Here is an 8,883-nt window from a genome sequence, read left to right on the forward strand (position 1 = left end):
AGCTAATATTAAAAGATAAATCAGGAAGAGGAAGGGCAGAGGATGGAAGGGAAACAAGAGAGGGCATGAATATGATCAAAGTACATTATGCATATGTGGAAATTAAACCATTATTTTGTCAACTAATATATGATAACTAAATGATGAAACATTTAAATATCAAAATATGTGCCTTTGGGCTGGAGAGATGGATTAGCAGTTAAGGTGCTTGCCAGCAAAGTCAAAGGACTCAGGTTCCATTCTTCAGGATGAAAGCCAGATTCACAAGGTGGTACATGCACCTGGAGTTTATTTACAGGGCTAAATACCTTGGCATGCCCATTCTCTCTCTATTTATCTGCCTCTCTCTCTCAAATAAAAAAAAAAAAACTTTTTAAAAATGTGCCTTTGTCTACTGTGTTATATATAGCTTCCCAAGTAAGGGTGAAAACAGGACTGTCCTAGAAGGTTCCAACCAGCAACACTCTAGAGAAGCAATAGGGTCCAGCAGCAAGATGTGTAGTTTATTGGAGGCCCTGGAGTTGGAATACTTTGCCACATGTGCTATTGAGCTTTGGAAGATCAACCTCCATGCATAAGCTTCTTGACGTTGAAAATAAAGATGGAGAAAATGACTGCTTATAAGCTCATAAGAAGACTAAATGACTTTATAACAGGGTCTGCTCACAGCCTTGACTCTGTTGTAACAAGCAATGGTTATCCTGGACTCACATCATCACATCAGGAGAGAGGAAGTGGAGATTGGTGAATCCTCAATGATCAGCTGATGTTTTCCTTTTGTAACAGTCCAGGAACATAGTCCATGGGGTGGTGCCATCCAGTGTTGGGTCCTCCCACCTCAATTAACCTAATCTAGAAAGTCCCTTACAGATGTGACCAGAGATTCTGCCCCTCCCCTATAGTGATTCTCAGTTCTGTCAAGTTGACAACCAGATTACCAGAGATTGTTAAACAGAGATTAATAATCACACATAGGAAAATTGGTTCTGATCATGGAGCTAGACTCTAAACTCATCATTTAAGGAAAATATTAAAGATAATTTAATTGAGCTGGAGATATGGCTTAGCAGTTAAGGTGCTTTCCTGTGAAGCTCAAGGACCCATGTTTGACTCTCCAGATTTCACATAAACCAGATGCACAAGATGATGCAAGTGCGCAAGGTCACACATGCACACAAGGTGGTGCACGTGTCTGGACTTTGATTACAGTGGCTGGAAGTCCTGGAATTCTAATTCTCTTTCTCTCTCTCTTGCTTACTCTCCCTTTCTCTTATTTAAAAAATAAATAGAAGAAAGCTAGGTATCGTGGCATATCTTTAATCCCAGCACTTGAGAGGCAGAGGTAGGAGGACTGCCATGAGTTCAAGGCCACCCTGAGACTACATAGTGATTTCCAGGTCAGCCTGGCCAGAGTGAGACCCTAGCTTAAAAAAAAAAAAAAACAAAAAACAAAAAACAAAAAAAAAAACAAACAAACAGATAATTCAATGGTCCTTGAAAATTCCCTGCAGTATAGTATAGTTCTGTTTTCTTAGCAACTCTACTGTAGTCATTTTTTTCTACCTTTGAGCTTCATAGATCTTCATTGAAGCCCTGATAAATGAATTGATTTGCTTTGGATCTTTGTATGAAAAATATGACTGGCATAAACTACGTACTTTATAGATAGCATCTCATCTACTCCTCATTGTGACCTTGCAAAATATTCTAACTCCTTTCCTCCCCGAAGGACTGGAGCAAAGTGAGCTGGGGGGTCAGGGGTCAACAGCAAGCAAACCGGAGCAGCATTTTGATCTTGGCCTTCTTGGACACCAAAACCTCTATTTTCCTCTACATGTTTCCTCCCAATATATGTACTATTATATGGTATCGGGGGATGCAAATTGTCAAGAACCCTTAGTATCTATTAGAGGAAAAGTGGCTTCGAATGGATATGAAGACATTGGAGACAGTCCAGAGAAGACTAAGAAACCAGCTTCAAAAGGTCCCGAGGGATTTGGCCGAAGCGTGCATTTGGCTTGAGGGAGGGAGAGAAAGGACATGACTGTCTCTGCTGGGCTTTAGGGCCATAAATAAGTGATGCAGAAGAGCAAGGAAGAATCAGCCCTTCGTAAGGATGGGGTGAGCCCATAGCTCCCTGAGACATTCTCAACATTGCAATTTCTAGGACTCCACCCAGGCCATTATTAGGCAATGTAGCAAACTGAGAGTGAGCAGACACCTCTCCGCTGGTTCCCAGAATGTGTCAGTAAAAGGGGAAGAGATGTGACTTTCCTCTCACTTCACCATGAGGATATGAGACCCATGAAGGCAATTCCCAGGAAAAGTGACTGTCAATGGCAGGCAGCCCCAGTGGTGCCTCCTTATATCAATTTCCCATGCACGACACCAGAGGATGGGACAGAAGAGGGAGGGGGTGGGGGAGAACAGCACCACATGTGCAAAATGCCCAGGTACCCCTGTGGCTGGAGATTTACAGGGTACTTGGTGACTCACCGGTGGGTTGGTGTGATCAGGAGAACGCTATCCAATATGCTGATGGCTGGTGCCACATCCTAGCAGCTACGCGCTGAGCAGCCCATCTCCCCTATGTTAACAAGCTTGTCCCTCAAAGTGACTGATGCAGGGTAATTTCATAATCTTTTATTGTGCCCTTGGGCTTGCTAATGTGTTCTGGGTTTCTTTTTGCTTTTCTTCTAATAATACATGCACTAGAGTACAACATATAAAAGGAAAAACCCATAAAGTGAGAAATATATCCAGTATAAATGATCATATATTTTCTGTATATATTTCTTTTTTTAAAAAATTTTTTATTTATTTATTTGAGAGCGACAGACACAGAGAGAAAGACAGATAGAGGGAGGGAGAGAGAATGGGTGAGCTAGGGCTTCCAGCCTCTGCAAATGAACTCCAGACGCGTGCGCCCCCTTGTGCATCTGGCTAACATGGGACCTGGGGAACCGAGCCTCAAACCGGGGTCCTTAGGCTTCACAGGCGAGCGCTTAACCGCTAAGCCATCTCTCCAGCCCTATATATTTCTTTTTAAAAATCCTCAGATATCTGCAGACAATGGCAACAGCGATACCAACAGCACAGTCAGGTGTTGCTGAGATCATAATTTGCATCATATTTCTGAGTAAGAACAGACGGGGTGGGGACATCTTTGACCTCCCTCCAGGTCGTCCAGTGCAGGGTGGCACTGATAAGGGAATTGAGAACGTCAGAGCTTTCTCAGCTGTCAGTTGGGCAATAACTCAGGCGTGCTGGTGCTGAACACTCAGAGTGACACAAAGCTTCCTCCAAATTAGTGGCCTCTGTATTCTTGTCCTATGAATTTCGATGAATGAAACTCACAGACAAAAAGACAAAATTTGGAACGAGGTTATTCTAGAGTTTATAGAGATAGAGCTTACAAAGCTCAAGTGAAGGAAGGGTACAGACTGCACCCAAAGAGGAGAGCGCGTTCTGGAAAATGGGAAAGCCCCCCTTAAGACCCAGACTGGGGTCTCTGAAGGGAGCTTCCTGGATGGGGGCTGAACTGGTCAGGTGTCTAGGTAGGAGGTCAAGTTTTCTGGGACAGGAGCAATCTTCCCAGGAATCTAGATCCTCCCAGGAAGGATGCAGTCTTACCTCTTCTAGGAAAGGGAATCCCCTGTCAGGAAGGAGGCATAAGGACCGGCCAGACCTTTCTGACATTTCTGGCCTCCAGCAAAGTGGAGGCTGCAAGGCCTCCACTGGGGGAGGAGATAAGGATGACCCAGATCCTCTCCCCACAGGGCATTCCTCACTCTTCCTTTCAGAGGGCCTTGCTATCCCTAAACTGTCTCCACATCTATAAGGAGTCAGATATTTCCTTTCTTTTTCCTTTAAATAAAACAAGCTAAAAATGGTATAATGCTGAACACCTTAATTATGTAAATTATCTTCATCCTGTAAGTCAATAGGCCTCTGTGTCATACTCACATGAAAACTCCACAGTGGCCCATCCCACGGAGCCACCAGGCCCAGGGAAGCGTCAGAGTCTGACCTCAGCCACCCTACATTGCTGGCCTTCCATAACAACCCCCTGTGTGGAAGCCAGTCAACTACCAAAGGTGCTGCTGCAAACATTCTACTAATGTGCATGAAAATGTATAATTTTTAAAGGCAGGAGAGATGGCTCAGCAAATAAGGTGTTTGTCTGCCAAGGCAAATGACCCAGGTTCAATTCCCTAGTACCCACATAAAGCCAGATGCACAAGGTGGTACATGCATCTAGAGTTTGTTTGCAGTGGCTAGAGGCCCCGGTGCACCCATTCGCTCTCTTTTGCTTTCTCTCTTCTCTAGTTTCTCTCTGTTTACAAATATATAAAAATTTCAAAATATGAATATATAATTTTTAAAAAATATATTCATTTGTGTGTACCTATGCATGTGTGTAAGTGTGGGCATGGATATGGCATGGTGCACGTGGCAGAGCTGTTGTCTGTGTTCCACCTTTTTGAGAAACAATGTCTCTTGTTGCAAAGAAGTCTGGACCAGGAGTCGGTTTACACAGGTGCTGGGAAGTTGAACCTGAGCTGGCAGGCTTTGCAAGCAAGCACCTTTAACCACTGAGCAATTGCTCCAGCCCTGAAAAGTATAACTTTTAAAAAAAAAATTTAATTCTTTTATTTCTAAAAAAAAAAATTAAAAGTACCTTAACAATTCATTTAATGGGAATGACAATCACAGCACTTCCTTGCAGTGGCTCCACATTCTTTGGACAAGAGTGCAGATTAGCACTGATCATCTGCAAATGAGTGAAGCAGCTGCGCTGTCACTTCTGTCAAGGCCAGTAAAAGCTAGCCCACAATCTTAGCATCATGCGAGCGCACAGAGTGATCCTACACGCAGTCAGACCAGGGTTCCCACCAGCATTCGTCAAAGCAGACCAAGGGAAAGAAAAGACCTAAGTCTGGGGACACACGCATAGTCTTAATATAGCGAATGGTTAGCCTATCTGGATTATTACAAAATCAGAGCAGTGAGAATATTCACAAAAACAGCATAATTTTTAAAGATCAACTTTTCTGGAAAAAAACACATGTTTATAACTACAACCTCTTAGCAGAATTGGGTTTGAAATATAATATTGAGCAATAATCAATAAAAATGTTAAAATCCAAGGGAACACACATTTCCATTCACTTCACATTTGATGGCATGTCTGTGTATTTTTTAGCTACTTTTCTTTTCTCTCCTAACTCCCATTAATTATCTTCTCATTAATTCTTTCCCCTGAAACTCAGAGATAATTTATGATTTAAAAGTCCTTTAAGACCACTGAATTTAAAAATGTGCTTACTTAATTAAAATCTGAGCAACAGGCCCTTCTAAAAGATTTATTGTTGTGAGACACTTTTGCATAATATTTTTTTCTCCTAGCATTGTGTCCCATTTCCAGTGATAATCTGTAAGGTAAAAAACTAAACACATCCCACATAAAAGCAATGATATAAAGTCACTCAGGGAGTCAGGCTTGAAAATACAAGATGTGAGCAGCAGATATATAAAGACCAAGCTACTCTCTTTCTTGAGGGCACTTTTTTTTTTTTTTCTTTCAAAGTAGAGTCTTGCTGTAAGCTGAGTCTGACCTGAAATTCACTATGCAGTCTCAGGCTGGCCTCAAACTCACAGCAATCATCTTATCTCTGCCTCCCAGTGCTGGGATTAAAGGCATGTCCCACCATGCCTTGAAACTGCACTGAAAAACAGTTTTTTTTTTAATTTTTATTTATTTATTTGAGCATGAGAGAGATGGGGAGAGAATAGGTACATCAGAGCCTCTAGCCTCTGCAAATGAGCTCCAGACACGTGTACCATCTTGTGCATCTGGCTTATGTGGATCCTGGGGATTTGAACCTGGGTCCTTTGACTTCACAGGCAAATGCCTTAACCGCTAAGCCATCACTTCAGCCCAAGTGCACTTTTTTTTTTTTTTTGGTTTATTTTTCAAGGTAGGGTCTCACGCTAGTCCAGGCTGACCTGGAATTCACTATGTGTTTTCAGAGTGGCCTCAAACTCATGGTGATCCTCCTATCTCTGCCTCCCAAGTGCTGGGATTAAAGGCGTGCGCCACCGTGCCCAACACAAGTGCACTTTCTTAAAGCGCACACTGAGCTGCCAAGCTTGTCATACTGGGACAGTGAAGCACAGTGCTAACCCTAGGGCATGCAGAATAGTGCATTTGTGCCTAGAGTGGTCCTTGACACGCGGCTTTACTTCATCAATATTCTTCAAGTGAATGAACGTGCATCAAATGCAGCCATTCCAGGAGCACAGTGAGAAAGGCATTAAACTCTGCCCTCTACTGAGCACCAAGCCAATAAACCCAGGTCTTCCTAGGTCCCACACGTGGCAGAGTCATGCAGCCATTTGGTTTTTGCCACACATCTCAGAAGGCCCCAGAGATTGTGTTGTGTAGCAGGGTAAAGCCTCTTTGTACATGCTAATTGGCTGGGACCTCAAATTGTGGGCCTTTTCATCTTTTTCTTTTATTACCTTTTAAACATATTTTTATCTTAAAAATTACTTTGAAATATTTGTATTCATTAATTTGTAAGCAGAGAGAGGGAGAGACAGTGAGAGAAAGAGGAGAATGCATGTGCCAGGGCCTCCAGCCATTGCAAACAAATTCCAGATGCTTGTACCACCCTGTGCAGCTAGAGAATCAAACCTTAGGTCATTAGGCTTTGCAGGCAAGAACCTGAACATCTAAGCCATCTCTCTAGCCCCTATTCACCCTTTTATTTCTATTATTTTTATTATTATTATTGATATCTTCCATAATTATAGACAATAACCATGGTAATTCTCACTCCCCTGACTTTCTCCTTGGCAACTCCACACTCCGTAATCTCCCCTCCCCCTCTCAATCAGTCTCTCTTTTATTTTGATGTCATCATCTTTTCCTCCTATTATGATGGTCTTGTGCAGGTAGTGTCAGACACTGTGAGGTCATGAATATCCAGGCCATTTTGTGTCTACAAGAGGATGTTGTAAGGAATCCTACCCTTCCTTTGGCTCTTACATTCTTTCCACCACCTCTTCCACAATGGACCCTGAGCCTTGGAAGGTGTGATAGAAATGTTTCAGTGCTGAGCACTCCTCTATCACTTCTCAGCACCATGGTGCCTTCTGAGTCATCCCAAGGTCACTGCCCTCTGAAAAGAGAAGCTTCTCTAACCAAAAATGAGAGTAGCAATAATATATAGGTATGAACATAAAGAAAAGTACTTACTGGGCACATGGTGAGCATAACATATACATTTAACCAGACACCAGCAGACATTACACCCCTAGGGCTCATGACTACACCCATCATAGGTTTTTCAGTATCAGGAATAAAACCTACTTGTTTGGCGCGAATGATCTTTTTGATATATTCTTATATTCTGCTGGCCAACATCTTTTTGAGAATTTTTGCATCTATGTTTGTGAGGGAGATTGATCTGTAATTTTTTTTTATTCTTTCTTTGTCTGGTTTTGGCATCAGGGTGATGCTGGCTTTGTAGAAGGAGTTTGGTAGGATGCCTTTCTTTTCTATTCTATGGAAATGTTTGAGAATCATTGGTGCTAGTTCTTCTGTGATGGTCTGGTAAAATTCTCCAGTGAATTCTTCTGGGCCTGGACTTTTTTTTGTTTTTTTTCTTTTTTGGTTTTTCAAGGAAGGGTCTCACTGTAGCCCAGGCTGACCTGGAATTCACTATGTAGTCTCAGGGTGGCCTCGAACTCATAGTAATCCTCCTACCTCTGCCTCCCAAGTGTTGGGATTAAAGGCGTGCGCCACCATGCCCGGCTGGCCTGGACTTTTTTAGCTAGGAGATTTTTTAAATAACTTCTTGGATCTTCCTGCTTGTTATAGGTCTATTTAAGTGATTGATTTAATTTTAGTGGTCATACAAATCAAAGAAATCATCCATTATTTTCAGATTTTCAAATTTAGTGGAGTATATGTTCTTAAAGTATATCCTTATGGGGCTGGAGAGATGGCTTAGTGGTTAAGCGCTTGCCTGTGAAGCCTAAGGACCCCGGTTCGAGGCTCGGTTCCCCAGGTCCCACGTTAGCCAGATGCACAAGGGGGCGCACGCGTCTGGAGTTCGTTTGCAGAGGCTGGAAGCCCTGGCGCGCCCATTCTCTCTCTCTCCCTCTATCTGTCTTTCTCTCTGTGTCTGTCGCTCTCAAATAAATAAATAAAATATTTAAAAAAAAAAGTATATCCTTATGATTTTCTGAATTTCATTGGTATCTGTTGTAATGGTGCATTTTTCATCACTAATTTTATTAATGTGTGTCTCTTTTCTCTGTTTTTATCACATTTGCTAAGGGTTTATCAATCTTATTTATCCTTTCAAAGAACCAACTCTTTGTTTCATTAATTCTTTGTATTTTTTGTTTCTATTTCATTAGTTTCTGCCCTAATATTTATTATTTCTTCCCATCTACTGAGTTTTGATTTACCTTGTTCTTATTTTTCCAAGGCCTTAAGGTGAAGCATTAAGTTCTAATTTCTTAATATAGTCACTTAAAGCAAAAAATTTCCCTCTTAGGCCTGGCTTCGTTGTGTACCAAAAGTTTTGGTATGTTGTACTCTCATTGTCATATGATTCTATAAATTTTTTTATTTCCTTCTTGATTTCTTCATTGACCCATTCATCATTGAGTAGTGCATTATTTAGTTTCCATAATTTTTATATGCTCTATGGCTTTTCTTGCTGTTTATTTGTAGGTTAATCCCACTGTGATCAGATAGAGTGTAAGGAATTATTTCAAACTTTCCTGTGTTTGTTAAGGTTTGCTTTGTGTCCTAATATATGGTCTATTTTAGAGGATGTTCCATGTACTACTGAAAAAAATGTG

At 41.6% G+C, this 8,883-nt stretch overlaps 1 non-coding gene across 1 annotated transcript; it reads right to left on the reverse strand.

The window, feature by feature from the left end:
• Positions 1–4,887: 4,887 nt before the first annotated feature.
• Positions 4,888–5,024, reverse strand: LOC123462581. The gene has a single exon (XR_006638379.1). It is a non-coding gene; the product is annotated as a small nucleolar RNA SNORA72 (small nucleolar RNA).
• Positions 5,025–8,883: the final 3,859 nt, after the last annotated feature.

Source organism: Jaculus jaculus, chromosome 7 (assembly GCF_020740685.1).
Source record: "Jaculus jaculus isolate mJacJac1 chromosome 7, mJacJac1.mat.Y.cur, whole genome shotgun sequence".
Lineage (NCBI taxonomy): Eukaryota > Metazoa > Chordata > Mammalia > Rodentia > Dipodidae > Jaculus > Jaculus jaculus.